Source organism: Oryctolagus cuniculus, chromosome 2, assembly GCF_051225735.1.
Source record: "Oryctolagus cuniculus isolate XC-2025 breed Fujian yellow rabbit chromosome 2, ASM5122573v1, whole genome shotgun sequence".
Classification (NCBI taxonomy): domain Eukaryota; kingdom Metazoa; phylum Chordata; class Mammalia; order Lagomorpha; family Leporidae; genus Oryctolagus; species Oryctolagus cuniculus.
In genome coordinates this window covers 138131982-138150724 of record NC_142868.1, presented here as the reverse complement: position 1 = coordinate 138150724, position 18743 = coordinate 138131982, and the positions used below count along the sequence as shown (strand labels likewise).

At 47.9% G+C, this 18743-nt stretch overlaps 1 protein-coding gene across 1 annotated transcript in view; it reads left to right on the top strand.

Annotated features, from left to right (window-relative positions):
• The first annotated feature begins 441 nt into the window (after positions 1–441).
• The window catches only part of ANXA4 (annexin A4), a 105300-nt gene continuing 86998 nt past the window's right edge, over positions 442–18743 (top strand). Inside the window, exons 1-2 of the mRNA XM_051842825.3 lie at positions 442–570; positions 10974–11091. The gene's annotated coding sequence lies outside the window, so the exon portion shown is untranslated. The remainder of the gene's footprint in view (positions 571–10973; positions 11092–18743) is intronic.

Sequence of the window (18743 nt, the reverse complement as noted above, 5' to 3'; positions counted from 1 at the left end):
TTCATCAGAGCTTGAGGGGGTCAGAGTGTCACTCCGGCTCAGACGTGTGGAAATTACCTGCACTGACCCTGCCGCACTTGCCTTCGGCTCCAGAGTTCTGCGTCTGCTGCTTCCTCCGCCTGGAATCTCCTCCTCTCCTCCCCGTCGTTGGCCGCTACATATCCATTCCTTCAGGATGCTCCATTGTAGGGCTCCCCTGCCGGTCCCCATCTGAGCTAGCTGCACTTCCCCGCTCACAGTTTCTAGTCAATAACCGTTTCCCCATCTTTACAGTGGGCAATAAGCTTGATCGCCACTGCAGTTCCCATGGGCCAGGCCTCCTAAGCGGTGGTGCAGGTGGGCAGGTAAACAGAGGCTTCGCACTGTTACCCTGCCACTCCTTCCGGTTTGGGCTGCGCTCCCTCCCCCAGCAGCTGAGTGATGGGAAGAACATTTCCGGAGAGCGTCATTTCCGCTCCGTTCGGGACTAACTTCCTGTCCGCGGGACTTGGCTGTTGGCAAGAGGGGGTCGAGGCAGAATTGTACTCCCTGCTTTCAAGGGACTTCCATCTTTCTGAGGACAGAACCAATGTGAGTCACCTCCCCGCGCCACTGCAGCAGCCCCAGATCCCTCGCCCTCGCTGTAGCAGTGCCCTGGTGACGGCTGTCACGCAGGCTTCTCCAACTATACACAGCCGAAGGTTCACGCGCTCAAGGGTCCAGTGTGTCCGTGAAACTTCAAGGCGGCCAGGGCAGCTGAAGCCAAGGGCACTGGGGACAAGGAGCAGGGGTGGCCGTGGGGGGAGAGGAGGCTGGGAGGGCATGAGATCTTGGGCACATGCAGAGCCATTTATCATGACCGCAGACGGCAGCCACAGGAGGGCTGAGCAGGTTTTTAAAGCATTCAGCATCCCTGTAACTCTGTCTTTCGAATAAATAAGTCTTTATTTGGAAGAGTTAGAAGAAAGAAATCTTCCATCTGATGGTTTACTCCCCATATGGCTGCACCGGCCAGGGCTAGGCCAGGTTGAAGCCAGAAACCTGGAATGCCATCTGGGTCTCCCCATGTGGGTGGCAGGGACCTAAGCATTTGGGCCATCATCTGCTGCTTTCCCAGTAGCATTGGCAAGAAGCTGGATCGGAAGTGGAGCAGCTGGGACTTGAACTTAACCTACTGCATCACAACGCCAGCCTCTAAAATATTCTTGCTGCAGTGTGGACAACTGACCAGAGGACAGTTGACCACTGGAGGCAGGAAGTCCAGTTGGCATTGAGAGCTCTCAATCTGTTTGCACCTGGGGAGCCCTAAGGAATGACCAGGAGCAGGGCCAGGATAGCACTTTTGTTTCTCCCCACTCCCCAGTGATTCTCCTGCGCACCCAGGTGGAGAACCACTGCCCTGGAGGTGCAGGGGTGCTTGCTGTGGCTGGAGAACCCAGGGATTTGGCAGGGGAGCCAGGAGGAACACCAGGGAAGAGCTGAGCTCCCCGCCCCAGAGGGTAACATCCATGTTTCTCTGATTCACACCAAGTTTGGTGCTACTGATTTTTTTAATTGGAGGTCATTCCCAGTATTAAAAATACTTAAAATTCACACAAAATATGCTCATTTCTACTTCTCTTAAGAAAGTTGAAAGGCACGGCCAACCTGGATCTGTGTGCCAGCTGCCCTCTGTGGACCTAGTGTGTGCTCTCCAGGCTGCCACAGCGGAAACACGTATCAATTCCCCCTGTCCCAGCCAAGTGCCAGCTGCTGTTTTTCACCTTGTACCCGGCCAGCTGGCTCATTCAAGTTAGTTCCCTAGTCCCTGTTCAGATGGGAGTTTGGAAGTCAAGGGCTAGAATCTGCAGTAGACCTGTTAGGGTTTTGTGGTGCTGTGTGTGTGTGAACGCTTGAGACACACAAAACTGCCTCAGGTTTTCCCACAGAACATGAATGCCATCAAGTTGCTGATGCTAACAGATTACTCTGAAAGATGTGGTTAAGACACATATCACATATATATATATATATATATATATAGGCATCCTGTATAAGAGTGCATGGGCTTGATGCCTGGCTCCGGCTCCCAATTCCAGCTTCTAGTACAGGCCCTGGGAGGCAGCAGCTGATGGTTCAAGTAATGAGTCACAGCCACCCACATAGGAGACGTGGATTGAGTTCCCAGCCCCAACCCTTGCCAGAATTTTTGGAGTGAACCAGCAGCTAGAAGCTCTGTCCATCTCTCATTCTCTCTGCCTCTTGAATAAATAAATAATACAAAAATAAAATATTACTCTTATCGTGTAATTCCAAGGAAGAACTGCTTAACTAGGCATGAGGACAAATCAAGACCCCCTCCAGTCTCCTCCAGCTCTTCTACAGGAAAATCTTTATTTGCAGTCCTGTAAGCAGTTTTTAGTAAGAATGGGTATTCTCACCAGTGATTGTCAGAAATAACAGGCAAGATAGCAAGACAGGTTGAGAATCAGATTGGGCCAGAAAGAGGAGGATATGCATTTGAATCTCAACGAATCTGGCACTGGTTGCTTGACCCTTGGCAGACTCCCAGAAATAAGAGCTCAGACCTGCCTACCTACCTCACGATCATTGTGAAGCTCAAATAAAAATGGATCAATGCTTTCTAAGCTGCAGAGGGATTCACAGATGTACAATATGATTATCATTATTCGCTTGTTTACCAGACTCACACCCAGTGCTATGGTGTATGTGTTTGGCTTGTACTCAGCTTAGGGATGTAAAAATGAATGAGATGAGCCCTAAGGGACTATGGTCTACTGGAAGTAGCAGTGATATAAAAGAGTGCTTTTAGGCAATAAACTCAAAGAATTAAGAAATAGACTCCAACACACCCTGGCATGCCAGCATTCATGGAATTATTCAGGATAGTCCAAAAATCGAAACAACCCAGCTGTCGTCAGTGGATGAATGTGTAATCAAAATATGGTGTGTATGTGCAATAGAATATTACTCAATAGAATATTACTCAGCCATGAAAAATAATAAGATTCTGACACGTGCTGCAACATGGATGGATCTTAGGAACACTGGGCTGAGTGAAGTAAGCCAGACACAAAAGAACAAGTATTAAATGACTCCACTCACATAAAATACCTAGAATAGGAAAATTCATAAAGACAGAAAGTAGATCAGAGGTTAACCAGTAGCGAGGGGTAGGTAGGAAAGGAGATCTAACTAATGAGGACAGAGTTTTCTATTTAAGGTGATGAAAAATTTTGGAAATAATGGTGATAGCTATTAAGAATCTAATTGATGCCACTGAGTCATATACTTAAAATCAGTTAAAATGGCAAATTTTATGCTATATTCTTAATAAAGATATTTTTTAAAATTGTTTAGACTTCAAGTCAAGACACTAGAAAAAGAACAGAATAAAATCAAAAGTATAATAATAAAGATAAAACTAATGTGAATGAAGTAGAAAACAAACAGTGGAGAAATTCAACACAGCAGAAGCTGACTCAGGGAAGGAGAAAGTGTGCATGAGTACGTTTGCAGAAATCATGATCAACTGTGAGAAGCGCTGGAAGAGGTGTACTCAAGAGTGCTATGAAGAAGCTGTCACTGCGGAAGGAGGCAGGAGAGGGCTTCAAAGAGACAGGCTCTTAACCTGAACACTGGGGAGCAGAGCATAGGCGTTTGCTGGGGGCACAGAGGGCAGGGGAGCGGCCAGGCAGAGTCTGGTTGTAGTCCTTTTGTATCTTCCTCCTGGCCCTGTGTCTCAAACTAGCTGCTTAAGAAATGCTTGCTGTGGGTGGATGTGCAGCCCATCCAGTATCAATGTGCCATCCAATATCAATATTTGCATCTAATATCAACGTGCCTGGGTTTGAGACCCAGCTCTGCTTCCGACTGTAGCTTCTTGCTAATGTGCACCCCCGAAGGCGGCGGGTGCTGGCTCAGGAAGTCAGGTCCCTGCCACCCACATGGGAGACCCAGACTGCATGCTGGCTCCTGACTTCAGCCTGGCCCAGCTCTGGCTGTTATGGACATTTAGGGGAGTGAACTAGCAGATGGGAGAGCTCTCTCTCTCTCAATAAAAAAAAAAAAAAAAAAAGTTTGCTAAATAATAATCATCATCTGTGTCTTAGTGCTACACTGTGTCTTTTGTTTGTGGCTTTTTTAAAAAAGATAGATAGATAGATAGATAGATAGATAGATAGATAGATAGATAGATAGATAGATTTGAAAGTCAAAGTTACACAGAGAGAGGAGAGGCAGAGAGAGAGAGAAGGAGAGAGAGAGAGAGAGAGAGGTCTTCTATCTGCTGATTCACTCCCCAGTTGGCTGCAACGGTCCAGAGCCAGGAGCCAAGAGCTTCTTCCAGGTTTCCCACATGGGTGCAGGGGCCCAAGCACTTGGGCCATCTTTTTACTGCTTTCCCAGGCCATAATAGAGTGCTGGATGGAAAGAGGAGCAGCCAGGACTAGAACCAGCACCCGTATGGGATGCCAGCACACCAGGCCAGGGCATTAACCCACTGCACCACAGCACTGCCCCTTTTTGTGGCTTTTAATGTATGACATTTCTTAAGCTCCTTCCCTATGACTTTGGATTTGTCCAATTCCATGTTGTAATCTTTCATGACAAAGCAGTATGGCCCTATTTTCCTAACAACACTACGTGTGATGCCTTGACCCCCTCTCTCCACTCAATAACTGGGCCTAGATAAAAGCTTGGTGCCTGTTGAAAAGAAAACTGAATTTTATTATATTTTATTTATTTGAAAGGCACAGTGACAGAGAAGGAGAGACAGAGAGAAAAAGAGATGTTCTACCTGCTGGTCCATTCCCCAAATGGCCACAGTGGCCAGGACTGGGCCAGGCTGAAGCCCAGAGCCTGGGATTCCATGTGGGTCTCCCACATGGGTGGCAGGAGCCCAAGCACTTGGGACATCAACCACTGCCTTTCCAGGGAATTGGTAGGGAGCTGGGTCGGAAGCAGAGCAGCCGGGACTGGAACCGGAGCTCCAAAGTGGGATGCCAGCACTGCAGGCAGTGGCTTAGCTCCCTATGCCACAGTGATAGCCCCACGGTGGGATACATGTGAGGGTGGGGTGTGCCCATCCTGTGCTGTGTCTTTAGGCGTCAGTGTTTGTTGTGGGAAAATGAGGTGCCAGGAGAGGATACTGTTCCTGCACACAGCAGCACACAGTTGTGCATGTTGCTACTGCACAAGAGTTCCCAGCGCCTATCCTCTGCATTCCAAGCTGTGCATCCTTCTAACTGGCACCTGAAAGAAAGAGAAAAAAAAAAAGCGCGAGTGTGTGTGTGCACACGCGCAAAGCTCCTTCCTTTTCGGGGCTGGCCCTACAGTTGCCTCTCCTGCCACTAGATGGAAACCTTTCCCTGTTCCTGGAAACAAACTTGGCTAAGGCCTGAACTGTGGACACAAGGTGGAAGCAGGGGCTGCTTTTGTGGAAAGGTTAGTGGATCCCAGAATCTTTTTCGATTTGGAAATGATTTATCGTCTCATCGGGTAATTATTTCATAAAGATTTATTTATTTCTTTGAAAGGCAGAGTTAGAGAGAGAGAGAGTTAGAGTGCAAGATCCTCTATCTGCTGGTTCACTCCCCAGGTACCTGCAACAGCCATGCAGCCGTGTCTGGGTCAGGTTGAAGCCAGGAGCCAGAAACTCCATCCTGGTCTCCTATATGGCTGGCAGGGGCCCAAGGACTTGGGTTATCTGCCGCTGCCTTCCCAGGTGCATTAGCAGGGTGCTGGGTTGGAAACAGGGCAGCCAGGTCACGAATCTGTATTCTGATATGGGATACTGGTATTGCAGGCCTTGGCTTAACCCACTATACCACAACACCTACCCCTCTTCTTTTTTTAAATTGGGCTGTAATTTATAAATATTTAAAGGCACAATTTTAGTGCAGCATTCACTGCACTTTAGTAAATGTATACAACTACCACCCCATCAGGACAGAGAGCATTTCTGGCGTGCTGGTCACATCTCTTGTCTCCTTCAAAGTCACTCCATGACCGAAGAGACTGAAGGCCCATGAGGGGTAGGTGGGGGCAGGAGGTGAAGCAGTGAGCAATGGCCTTAGGACTAAGTGCCTGACAAGAGGCTAATTCCAACCCTAAGTTATTTGTGGCTTTGTGTTGTGCCTTTTGCTGGTAAAATCAGCAATTGTATACTTTGAAAAAAGGGCATTTTAAAGAAACAGCTCATTTTTTAAATGATTTTATTTATTTATTTATTTAAGAGGTAGAGTTATAGACAGAGAGAGGGAGAGACAGAGAGAAAGGTCTTCCATCTGCTGGTTTACTCCCCAAATAGCCACAATGGCTGGAGCTGAGCCAATCTGAAGCCAGGAGCTAGAAGCATCATTGGGGTCTCTCATGTGGGTACAGAGGCCCAAGCATTTAGGCCATTTTCCACTGCTTCGGCCATAGCAGAGAGCTGGATCAGAAGAGGAGCAGCCAGGTCTTGAACCAGTGCCCATTTGGGATGTCGGTACTGCAGATGGAGGCTTAGCCCACTATGCCACAGCACCACCCCCAAGAACCAGCTCATTTTACCTTGCATTTTAGTAAAATGATTTTCTTCCACATTTGTAAATGTAGGAAATGCTCTAAAATATGTTGAGTGACTACTTCATGATTTGGCTCTTGTGATGTTCTTTTTCCATACAGTTGCTGGTCTGCAGCTAAGAAAATTTTCAAAACTTGGGGCTGGCATTGTGGCATAGCTGGTAAAGTCACTGCCTGCAGTACCAGCATCCCATATGGGCATCAGTTTATGTCCTGCTGCTCTACTTCCCATCCAACTCTCTGCTAATCCGCTTTGGAAAAGCAGTAGAAGATGGCACAAGTGCTTTGGTCCCTGCACCCATGTGGGAGACCTGAATGAAGCTTTTGGCTCCTGGCTTTGGCCTGGCTTAGTGCTGGCTGTTGCAGCCATTTGGGGATTGAACCAGTGGATGGAAGACCTGTGTGTGTGTGTGTGTGTGTGTCCCTCTCTGTAACTCTGACTTTCAAATAAATCTTTTCAAAGTTATCAAAACTGTTCAGTGGGACCAATTATTTATTTATTTCTAAAGATTTATTTATTTATTTGAAAGTCAGAGTTACACAGAGAGAAGAGAGGTAAAGAGTGAGTGAGAGAGAGAGAGAGAGAGAGAGAGAAAGAAAGGTCTTCCATCCACTGGTTCACTCCCCAATTGACTGCAATGGCTGGAGCTGCACCAATCCAATTCCAGGTCTCCCATGCCAGTGCAGGGGCCCAAGGACTTGGGCCTTCTTCTACTACTTTCCCAGTCCATAGCAGAGAGCTGGATCGGAAGTGGAGCAGCCAGGACTTGAACCAGCACCCAAATGGGATGCCGGCACTGCAGGCAGCAGCTTTACCCGCTACCCAACAGTGCCAGTCCCAATTATTTATTTTGAAACCAACCTTTCCTGAAGAACCATGCTTCAGCCCAGGAGAGGGTTCATTCATCAGCTTGCAATGGCTGTGCCTTTATACTGTGCTGGACAAATGCAGTGATTTGCTTTGCTTCCTATCCAGCTTCCTGCTAACGCACAGGCTAGGAGGAAGCAGATGGTGACACCAATACTTGGGTCCCTGCCACCCAGGTGGAGAGACCTAGATGAAGTTCCAGGCTTCTGCTTGAGCCCGGCCCAGCCCTGGCTCTTGTGGGCATTTGGAGAGTGAACCAGTAGATGGAACTACTCTCTCTCACTGTCACTTTGCCTTTCAAATAAATAAATTATAAATTATAAAATAAATACACTAAAAAAATCCAGGTGATTTGTTTAAGAGTGTTTCACAAAGTTCATAGAATAAAAGTTTTGAAAAAAGTTTTTTAAGCAGATGAACTTCACCTGATTTTGAATTTTCCATAAACAGAACCATGTGAGAGGAACAGATCTATGTGTGGTTGTCATCATCTCAGCGCTTTATTTGAGACGGACCTGCATATATGTTGTTGTATATACTTGTAGTCTGATATTTCTCCTGCTGGATAGAACCATAATTTACTTTTTTTTTTTTTTTTTTTTTTGACAGGCAGAGTGGACAGTGAGAGAGAGAGACAGAGAGAGAAAGGTCTTCCTTTGCTGTTGATTCACCCTCCAATGGCCGCTGCAGCCGGCGCACCGCACTGATCCGAAGGCAGGAGCCAGGTGCTTCTCCTGGTCTCCCATGCGGGTGCAGGGCCCAAGCACTTGGGCCATCCTCCACTGCACTCCCGGGCCACAGCAGAGAGCTGGCCTGGAAGAGGGGCAACCGGGACAGAATCCGGAGCCCCCCAAAAAATGTCTTTTATTTTTTAAAAGAAAAAAAAATCTATTTGAAAGAGGGAGAGAGCCGGCGCCGCCATGGCTCACTAGGCTAATCCTCCGCCTGCGGCGCTGGCACCCAGGGTTCTAGTCCTGGTCAGGGCGTCGGATTCTGTCCTGGTTGCTCCTCTTCTAGTCCAGTTCTCTGCTGTGGCCCGAGAGTGCGTGGAGGATGGCCCAAGTGCTTGGGGCCTGTACCCGCATGGGAGACCAGGAGGAGCACCTGACTCCTGGCTTCGGATCAGCGCGGCACGCCGGCCGTAGTGGCCATTTGGGGGGTGAACCAAGGGAGGGAAGACCTTTCTCTCTCTCTCACTGTCTAACTCTGCCTGTCAAAAAAAAGGAGGGAGGAACGGGGGAGGGGAGAGAGACAAAGAGACAGAGAAACAGAGACAGCTCCCACCCTCAAATGCTCACAATGGCCAGGACTGGGCCCAGCTGAAGCCAGGGTTCACAAGGAACTCAGTCTGGTCTCCCGTGTGGGTGGCAGGGACCCAACTACTTCAACCTGACCTGCTACCTGCAAGAGTGCACATTAGCAGGAAACTGGAATTGAGAGCAAAACCAGAACTTGAACCCAGGCACTGTGATGTGGTGTGCAGGTATCCCAAGAGGTGTCTTAACTGCTGGGCCAAATGCCTGCCCTGGAAAGATCTTTTGAATATTAAGGATACATTGCCGGGTCATAAGGAACACATTTGTTCAGCTTAAAGTGATGCTGCCACACTGTTTCCCAACATAGTTGTGGCAACTTTTGCTCCCACCAGCAGTGTGTAAGAGTAACAGTTGCTTCAATGTGACATTTGGTGCAGTGGGATCTCACCAGGGCTTCATTTGCATTTCTTTGATGACTAATAAAGTTGAGCATTGTCACATTGGATATTTGTATATCTTCTTTGCAAACTGTTCAAGCCTTTTGTGAATTTTCTGCAAAATATGTGAATAGGCATTAAACAAAAAAATTTAATTTTTCTTTTTTTAATTTTTAAATAACTTGAGACTTTAGCAGAAACAATGCCAAAAAATCCCAATTTCCTTCATACAACTTGATAGTTTGATATCTTACACAGCTGTAGCTGATTATCAAAATAAGAAACCTTAACATTGGTACTTGTCTCAGATTTACTAAAATTTCATTACGTTTCTCACTAATGGCTTTTTCTGGACCAGGGTTCAATCCAGGGTCACACATTGTATTCAGTTGTCACGCCCTTGAACCTCCATTGCCCTGAGATTATTCCTGAGACTTTTTGCTTCAGTATATTAGCACTTTGGAAGAGTACTGGTCCGTGATTTTGTAAAATTTCCTGAATCTTTATTAGTGTAAGGTACATTCTCCGATTGAATTTAGGGACAGGCGCTGTGGCAGAAAGGTTAAGACACTACTTAGAATGCCTGCATTCCATACCAGGGTGCCTGTTTGAGTCCCTACTGTTTCCAATCCAGTGTCCTACTAATGCATACAGTGGGAGGCAGCAGGTGATGGCACAAGGGCTTGGGTCCCTGCCACCCATGTGGTAGACCTGAATGGAGTTCTGGGTTCCTGTTTTTGTCCTGGACCAAACTAGCTATTTTGGGTATTGGGAAGTGAGCCAGCAGATGGAAGATCTCTCTGGCTCTCTCTCTTTCTCTTGTGTCATCTGCCTTTCAAGTAAATAAACTTCAAAGATTATTAAATTCAGGTTATGTATCTTTGCAAGAAGTGATACCATGCTCTGCTTGGTGAATGCTGCTAGGAGGGACGTGATTGGAATGGTTCTCGTCAGTGGTCATGCTAACTTGCATCACTTGGTTAAGGTAGTGTTGCTGCTGTAAAGTTACTGTTTTTTCCTGTTTGCAGTTAATAAATATTTAATAAAGCAGTATAAATACATGTCATTTCTCCTCAGGCTTTTACGTTATGATGCTTTTAATTTATAGGATTCTGTATGTATTCTTACTACTAGTCCTTTTTAAAATAAATATGTTGTAAATACATTATTCTAACCTGAGTCTTGCTTTCTCATGCTCTTGCCTTTTGATGAACAGATGCTTTAAATTTCATGTAACTAAATGTATTTTTTCTTTATTTTTTTAAAATCATAGTCATTCTTCTGTAACTTGGTTTATTTTATTTTATTTTTTTGACAGGCAGAGTGGACAGTGAGAGAGAGACAGAGAGAAAGGTCTTCCTTTTCCATTGGTTCACCCTCCAATGGCCAACGCGGCCGGTGTGCTGCAGCCGGTGCACCACACTGATCTGAAGCCAGGAGCCAGGTGCTTCTCCTGCTCTCCCATGGGGTGCAGGGCCCAAGCACTTGGGCCATCCTCCACTGCCTTCCCGGGCCACAGCAGAGAACTAGCCTGGAAGAGGAGCAACCGGGACAGAATCTGGCATCCCAACCGGGACTAGAACCCGGTGTGCCGGTGCCACAGGTGGAGGATTAGCCTATTGAGCTGTGGCACTGGCCTGTAACTTAGTTTATTTTTTATTTTAATTTTATATATTTATTTGTAAGTATTTATTTATTTGAAAGACAGAGTTACAGAGAGAGAAAGAGAGAGAGAGAGATTTTCTTTCTACTCCCCAAGTGGCTGCAACAGCCAAGTCTGGATCAGACTGAAGCCAGGAGCTTCTTCCTGGTCTCCCACATGGGTGGCAGAAGCCCAAAAACTCGTGCCTTTCTCCACTGCTTTTCCAGGCATGTTAGCAGGGAGCTGTATTGGAAGTGGAACAGCCAGGACTCGAACTGACATATATATGTGGTGCCAGCATCCACAGGCAGTGACTTTACTGACTATACCACAACACCAGCTCTGGTGAGTGTTTTGTGTTCTGTTAAGAACCTTTACCTACCACAAGGTCATGAAGATATTCACCCCTGTCTTTGAAGTACTGTTACCTCCAAATGTGGTACGTGGTATGCTGTCTATTTAAATTAGGGGGAATAGGGTGGAATTCTAAATCACTTTGATCCAAAATGAACTTTTTTAATCCTACTTTTTCATGAACTTTCTGAAGGGCTCTTTTAAAATCTGGGAAGAAGAAAAGCAGGTTCATCAGCGGACCCTTTTTTTTTTTTTTTTTTTTTTTTTTTTTTTGACAGGCAGAGTGGACAGTGAGAGAGAGAGACAGAGAGAAAGGTCTTCCTTTACCGTTGGTAGGCAGAGTGGACAGTGAGAGAGAGAGAGACAGAGAGAAAGGTCTTCCTTTACCGTTGGTTCACCCTCCAATGGCCGCTGCAGCCAGCGCACTGCGGTGCTTCTCCTGGTCTCCCATGTGGGTGCAGGGGCCAAGCACTTGGGCCATCCTCCACTGCACTCCCGGGCCATAGCAGAGAGCTGGCCTGGAAGAGGAGCAACCGGGACAGAATCTGGCACCCCGACCAGGACTAGAACCCGGTGTGCCGGCACTGCAGGCAGAGAATTAGCCTATTGAGCCGTGGCACCGGCCAGCAGACCCTTCTAAGAAAGATGTTTCTTAGGTTCACAAATCACCATGTGCCCAGGAGCCAGAAGCAGGACTTGACGGCCAGGAGGAACCATGTGAACGTGACGCTCCTGCCACCTGCTGCACTGGGAGTAAGGGTCAGGCCACATCTGGCTAGCTGACTCTCTGCTGGTGTGCTAAACTGATTGCCCACACTGAGCCCTTCGCCAGGATGGGGAGAGGCACTGCTAAAGCCGTGGGTTGGTTTTCCCTCTTCCATTGAGATGATAGTAAGGCAAAATTGTGTCTCCATCCAGGGCTCCCCAAACCTGCCTTTTAGGTAGGGTGGATTTGAGGTGCAGGCACTGAAACATTAGGGAAGCCAGCAGCCAGCATGTCACTATGTGTATTGAAAATCATGGTTTTGTAGTCACCAATAGCCCCCTGTGTCTAGCGCTTGGTCCATTTCCATTCAGTATTCAAGACAAACTTCCCAGAGGTTGGGTCCTAGTTCTGTTCTTGGGGTCCCGCGTCCCTACAACGACTGGGTCTTTCTTGCTTAATTAAGTTCAGTATGACTGTTGTGTATTGTTGTTCTTAGGCTCTAAGAGAATTTGCCTACTAATTTCCCAGAGCAAGCCGTATTTGCCTAAACCCATCAATGGCCACAACCATGCTCAAGGTGAAAGCCTCCCTACAGAAATACACAAGATGGGTTAGCACAATCATTCTCACTGGACTCTTTGCAGCTGTGTTTCTGTGATTGCCAGCTGATCTGCCCTCCCTCTGGGGCTGTTGATATCCATCTGCAGGATTTGTGAACACAAATGAGACCTCACTGAGTCCTGTGGTCAGTGCTCGTTTTCATAAGGTGGTTTGAGTGGATGAGGCGCAGACGCACGCTGCAGCACAGCGGCAGGAAAGACACAGAAGAGTTAAACACGCCATTAATCAGTGGTAAAATTCCTTTCTTGCTCGCTGCCAAGCCTCTGATTGAGGGGTGAGGTGGGGCAGGCACTCCACTGGAGACAGTGATCTGCAAATTATTGTCATTTGATTATCAAAGGATGCTGCTTTAGATTGATTACAATGCAAATGATTAACTCCTGGTGGTCAGGTGTAGTTCTCCCTTTGTTGAGCTGTACCCTTCATGATAATCAAAACGGGCTTGCTGGGGGTGGGAGGCTATGTTGCTCTTTTTCTATTCTTTTTTGAGATTTTTATTTGTTTATTTGAGAAGCAGAGTCACAGAGGGATAGAGAGAAAGACAGAGGTCTTCCGTCCACTGATTCACCCCCCACATGGCCCCAGCTGGAGCTGAGCTGATCCGAAGCCAGGAGCCAGGAGCTTCTTCCAGGTCTCCCACGTGGGTGGCAGGGACCCTAGCGCTTGGGCCACCTTCCACTGCTTTCCCAGGCCGTTAGCAGGGAGCTGGATCAGAAGAGGAGCAGCCAGGACATGAACCAGCGCCCATATGGGATGCCGGCACCACAGGCCGAGGTTTAGCCTACTAAGCCACAGCAGCAGCCTCTGCTCTTTTTCTTAGCTACAAACCCTGAGGGCCACGGGACTGAGAACATCGCTCCCTGTGTCTGTCCATCAGGCAAACACGAAGCTCTGAGGTCCTAATAACCAGACTTGAGATAACTTGGGCAACAGCTCCTTCACACAGCAGTGGAGTTCATTGAATGAAAACCGCAGCCCCTGAAGAGGAGCCCCACTACGGGTATGCACGGCCCAGATTGTGCTGTCCATTGCAATCACAAGTGCAGGACAGAAGTGAAGAGACCCATAGTGCCACCTCCTCCATGGCTCCTGCCGGAGGAGGTCCAAGGCAGAAAAGCAGAGGGGGCTCCAGTCACGGAAGGCAGAGCTGTCACTGGGCGCCAGGCAGAGCTGCCCAAGCAGACCTGATTTCTGGTTTATCTCCTCAGTTCCTTTCTCCACTCTCAGCGTAGCAGATTTTCTGCATGAGAACCCCCTTCCCAGCCCTGAAGGGGTATTTTAGCGAATGTAGCATGCTGGTGGGCTTGTGGTGGGGATGCCTACTTCAAAAACTCAGGTCTATGTGTTCTGTGGTCCCCCAGTGGGCTGGTGCCAACACCAATGCTAGTTCCCTCTCAGAAAGACAGGGGGCAGGCAGGAGACAGAAAGCTGCAAGCTGCTTTCTCTGTTACCAAGCCTTCAGGGACTACGGACATTTGTGTGTGTGTGTGTGTGTGTGTGTTTAGAATTTTAGAATTTTATTTATTTATTTGAGAGGGAGAGACACAGAGAAAGGTCTTCCGTCTGCTGCTTCACTCCCCAAATGGCTGATACGGCTGGAGCTGCACTGATCTGAAGCCAGGAGCCAGGGGCTTCTTCCGGGTCTCCCACGCAGGTGCAGGGGCCCAAGGACTTGGGCCATCTTCCACTGCTTTCCCAGCCATAGCAGAGAGCTGGATGGGAAGAGGAGCAGCCGGGACTAGAACCAGCATCCATATGTGATGCCGGCCTCCACAAGCGGAGGATTATCCTACTGCGCCACAGCAATGGCCCCAACAACTGACCTCTTAAAGCTGTGAGTAACTTGATAAAAATAATAATAATAATAAAAGCTACTTGGGACATGGTATAGTAGGTTAATCCTTCGCCTGCAGTGCCAGCATCCCTTATGGGCGCCGGTTTTAGTCTCGGTTGCTCCTCTTCCCATCCAGCTCTCTGCTATGGCCTGGGAAAGCAGTAGAAGATGGCCCAAGTCCTTGGGCCCCTGCACCCGCGTGGGAGACCTGGAAGAAGCTCCTGGCTCCTGGCTTCGGATTGGCCCAGCTCCAGTCCTTGCAGCCATTTGGGGAGTGAACCAGCAGATGGAAGACCTCTCTCTCTCCCTCTATCTGTAGCTCTACCTCTCAAATAAATAAATAAATAATCTTTAATAAAAAAAGCTACAAACCATTTTATGTTTCAATATTATTTATTTATTTGAAAGGCAGAGTGGATGGGAGAGAGGGAGAGAGACATCCTACATCTCTGGCTCACTTCCCAAATGCCCACAACAGCTAGGGCTGAGGCAGGATGAAGCCAGGAGCCTGGAACTCAATCCTGATCTCCCACGTGTGAGGCAGGAACTTAAGAACTTGAGCTATCATTTGCTGCCTCCCAGAGTGTTCATTAGCAGGAAGCTAGAATTAGAAATGGATCTGGGATGTGAAATTAGGCACTCTGATATGGGATGAAACCCAAGTGGCATCTTAATTACTGCACCAAATGTTCATCCCTGGAGAAATTTCTTAAAGGATGGTATCGAAAGTGGCTCCCTTTAGAGCCCTCAAATGTAGCATTTATGTAATTGGGTGTTATCAAGTATTGATGATTGGGGATGGCAGTGGTTAAAAGTTTTTCAGAATTTTAATTTAACTATAAACACAAAAATAGCCAATACTGGGACCTGTGTTGTGGCTCAGCTGGTTAAGTTGCTATTTGCAAAGACTGTATGTCGCTCCCCCTCTTCGCGGAGGAACGACACAGGACCCAGCGCTGTTCTTTTGTCTGCTCGGCCCTCCCCGGGTTTGCTGCTGGTTCTTCCCGGGTTGGCTACCGACCCTTCCACCTCCGTGGAAGGGCGGTTCCCCCTGCCACTTTCCCCACTTCCGCGGGGGAGTGGCACACCGCCGGCCGGCTCTCTCGGGGGCTGCACAGGTGTTCCCTTTAGATGTTCCTGGTGCATGTTGTCTCTCTCCTCCTTTATAGTCCTCTTCCACCAATCCCAACTCTGCTACCCACATGCCGAGTACGCTGCTCTCCTCCAATCAGGTGCAGGATCAGCTCCTGCAGGTTACTGGTCAAACTGGAGGCAGCTGTGTAGAAGCTGTTTACTCCTCTCCCAGCGCCATATTGTGGGAGAGCAGATGCATAGAATAAGTCGTAATTCCAGTAACTTAGTCTAGTCCGAGTTGCTCCCCACAACTGTATCCCATATCACAGTGCCAATTTGAGTCCCGACTGCTCTGCTTCTGATCTAGCTCCCTGTTAGTACAGCTGAGAAGGCAGCAGAAGATGGCCCAAGCACTTGGGTCCTGCCACACATGTGAGAAATCAAGAAGAAATTATTGGCTCCTGGCTTCCCTCATCCCACACCTGGCTGTGTGGTAATCTGGCAAGTGAATAGGCAGATGGAAGATAGATTCTCTCTCTCTCTCTCTCTCTCTCTCTCTTTCTGTTTCTCTTTTTCTCTGTCACTCTGCCTTTTAAATAAATAAAAATATGGGCCAGTGTTGTGACATAGCAGGTTAAGCCAACTGCCTGTGACACTGGCATCCCATATGGGTGTCAGTTCAACACCTGCACTTCCCATCCAGCTCCCTGCTAATGTGTCTGGGAAAGCAGTGGAAGACAACCCAATTGCTTGGGCCCCTGCACCTGTGTGGGAGACCCAGAAGAAGCTTCTGGCTTCTGGCATAGGCCTGGCACAGTCCCAGCCATTGCAGCTATTTGGGGAGTGAACCAGTGGATGAAAGATCTCTGTCTCTCCCTCTCTGTCTGTAACTCTGCCTTTCAAATGAATAAAAATAAAATTAAAAATAAAATATTTTTAAAGATTTATTTGTTTATTTGAAAGTCAGAGTTACACAGAGAGAGGAGAGGCAGAGAGAGAGAGAGAGGTCTTCCATCCACCGGTTCACTCCCCAGCTGACTGCAACGGCCTGAGCTGTGCCGATCCGAAGCCAGGAGCCAGGAGCTTCTTCTAGGTCTCCCACGCGGGTGCAGGGGCCCAAGGACTTGGGCCGTCTTCCACTCCTTCCCAGGCCACAGCAGAGAGCTGGATGGGAAGTGGAGCAGCCGGGTCTTGAACTGGTGCCCATATGGGATGCCGGCACTTCAGGCCAGGGCATTAACCCACTGCACCACAGCGCAGGCCCCAAGATTTTTTTTTAAAAAAGAGAAATAGCCAACACTAACGTAGAGCTTAGAATGCGTCAAGGACTTCTCAAAAAGTTTTACAAAAGTTAAGTCATTCAATCCTTATACATGACACCTATAAAGTAAGTACTATCGTTATACCTGTTTTGCAGACGAGAAAACTTACGGAAGGTAAGTGTCCAGCTAATAAATGATGGAGTTGATTCAAAGTCCTATTTTTATTTAAAATGTAAAGATATTTCCTTTGCAGATACTTTGTCTGTTTCCATAAATATTCAGCAGATGATTGAAAACTAAATGCTTTCGGAGGCCGGTGCTGTGGCATAACAGATAAAGCCGCCGCCTCAGCTTTGGCTTCCCATGTGGGTGCTGGTTTAAGTCCCGGCTGCTCCACTTTTTTTTTTTTTTTTAAGATTTATTTATTTATTTGAAAGTCAGAGTTACACAGAGAGAGGAGAGGCAGAGAGAGAGAGAGAAAGAGAGGTCTTCCATCCATTGGTCCACTGCCCAATTGGCCACGATGGCCAGAGCTGCGCCAATCTGAAGCCAGGAGCCAGGAGCTTCTTCCAGGTCTCCCACGTGGGTGCAGGGGCCCAAGGACTTGGGCCATCTTCTACTGCTTTCCCAGGCCATAGCAGAGAGCTGGATTGGAAGAGGAGCAGCGGGTCTTGAACCGGCACCCATATGGGATGCCAGCACTTCAGGCTAGAGTGTTGACCCACTGAGCCACAGCACTGCACCCCCCACCCCCGGCTGCTCCACTTCTGATCCAGCTCTCTGCTGTGGCCTAGGAAGGCAGTGGAAGATGGCCCAAGTCCTTGGGCCCCTGCACCCACGTGGGAGACCCAGAGGAGGTTCCTGGCTCCTGCCTTCAGCCTGGTCCAGTCCTGGCTGTTGTGGCCATCTGGAGAGTAAACTAGCGGATGGAAGAACTCTCTCTGTAACTCTTTCAAATAAATAAAATAAATCTTAAAAAAATAAGAAAACAGAGTGCTTTCTCCATGCAGCCCAGTCTAGTCCACAACTAAAAACTCTATTTTGTGAATCATATTATTCAGATTAGCCCTATATTTTTAAATGTGTTTTATCAAAGACATAGAAGAGGCTGTTTAAAACATACTTGTCCATATTGTAGAGAAATAGCTTCTTCTACCTCTAAAGTGTCACGTTTTCATTTTTATATTCTAGAATTTTCTCATAGTGCCATATAGTTTGGCTTACTCATCATTGAAAGTTGAAAGCTTTATCCACATTTGGCATTTGTCCCCAAACAAGATGAGCTCATTCTCCCTGGCTCCCTGCCTGTCATTTGGATGCTGTTAGAATCTTCCTTTCCTTAGAATTGATTACCTTGCTGCAGTCTGAAAGGATTGTGGAGGGAGCCATCTGGCCAGGAAGGTCACCGCTGCAAACTTCTCTGTTCTTTGCAAAGTCACTGTCCTGAGGGGCCAAGGGCCAGACTGCAGGCCTGGCCATCCTCCTGAGACTGAGGAGACTGGCCACTCAGCCCAGGGTCAGAATTCCATGTCTTTAAGTGCCTTGTGCCTCACACCGTTTCAATGAATGTCGGGAGGGGAGAGGCAGAAGTTTGGGCTGAACCTCACTTTCACGCGGAAGTGTCCTGTTTGTGTATTGCGCTATAAAATAACCCTTGAGATTTCATGGTATGAAATAACGACCACCATTTACTACTGTCATCTGCCATGATTCTGGTGAGTGAGGTGGCTCTTCCTGGGATTGTCTCCCTGCTGCCACGAGACAGGGAGGATGCTGGAGTCACCTTGAAGGCTTCCTCATGCCTGTGTCTGACTCTGGTGCTGGAAAAATCCAAACTGCTGGGGGCTGGAACAGCCAGAGTGCCTCTGAGTCTGTCTTGACCTTTGTGGGGGTCTGTCCACATGGTCCTTGCAGCATGGCGGTGTCTGGGCAGCTGCACTCACACATGACAGAGGTACACGTTCTGAGCAGGAGAACTGGGTAGAAACTGGTTCACTTTTCAAGAACTGGCCTTGAAAGTCATATAGTGTTGCTTTGATAGTGGAGTCACAGAAAACAGTCCAAGAAGCCCACCCAGGCTGAAGAGGAGAGGACATAGGTGCCTCTCCTGATGGGAGGAGGGCAGCACTTTTGGAAGAGTAGCTGG